This window comes from Nanorana parkeri, unplaced genomic scaffold (genome assembly GCF_000935625.1).
Source record: "Nanorana parkeri isolate BGI_ZX_2015 unplaced genomic scaffold, ASM93562v1 scaffold4087, whole genome shotgun sequence".
NCBI classification, from domain to species: Eukaryota; Metazoa; Chordata; class Amphibia; order Anura; family Dicroglossidae; genus Nanorana; species Nanorana parkeri.
Window position 1 is genome coordinate 1 of NW_017310354.1, and position 937 is coordinate 937.

A 937-nucleotide genomic window follows, 5' to 3' on the forward strand; every position below is an offset into this window, starting at 1 on the left:
TAAAAATATTTAATAAAAAATAAATAAATAAATAAAAATAAATATAAAAACATACATTTTTTATAAAAAATAAAATATTTTAAAAATGTGAAAAAATTAAAATAAAAACATTTTCGGTTTCGGCCTGACAATTTTTTTGTTATATCGGTTTTGTTTCGGTTTTAAAATTTCTATATTTCGGTGCACCTCTATTCGTATTTATTGGGAGAATACAGCTTTACATTATGTGGGTGTCCAGTGGTCCCCGTAGAGAGGGGTTGTTTATGAATTGCAATCTAAATTGACTTGTGAAACCTCGGGGTGACTCCAGGCCTTTTATCCTTCTGTTTGGTTTGTTTAGAAGCTAAACTGCCCTAAATACAACCCCCTTCCAAAAACACGCACCCTCCAAATACAGAAAAAAAGAGTTTTATTATTTTTGTTTTTTTCAAAATGTTTCCTGAGTGGCTCAGTGAGCAAAATACGGAGTTTCTGCTTCAAAGAAACGTCACCAATGTGGAAATCATTCATTTTGTGGTCACCTCAGTATTGCCGTTTTGCTCTTTATGCATTTTATTGAAACATAATATTCTTCATACATACGTCCATCTTGTAAATGTTCCATAGTGGAAGACGAGGAGGCAGCGACAATATCAATCCAGAATGAATATTCAGGCCCGTATTCCCCACAAGGCCACCGAGGCCAGGCCTCGGGGCGGCAGGGAGCAGAGGGGCGGCAGCAATGTTGAATCCCCCGACGCCCAGAACATGCAGTTCCGGGCGCCGGGCGGTAAGTTATTTTCTACATTTAGCCCTGCTTTGGGAAAGCAAGGCTAAATGTAGTGTGAAGCCGCTTGTTCGTCCCCTTCCAACCCCCCCTGCACCTACCTCTCTCCCCCCCCGCTGGCTCCGTCATCCGGGCTCCGTCCTCCCCGCTGGCTCCGTCATCCGGCTCCGT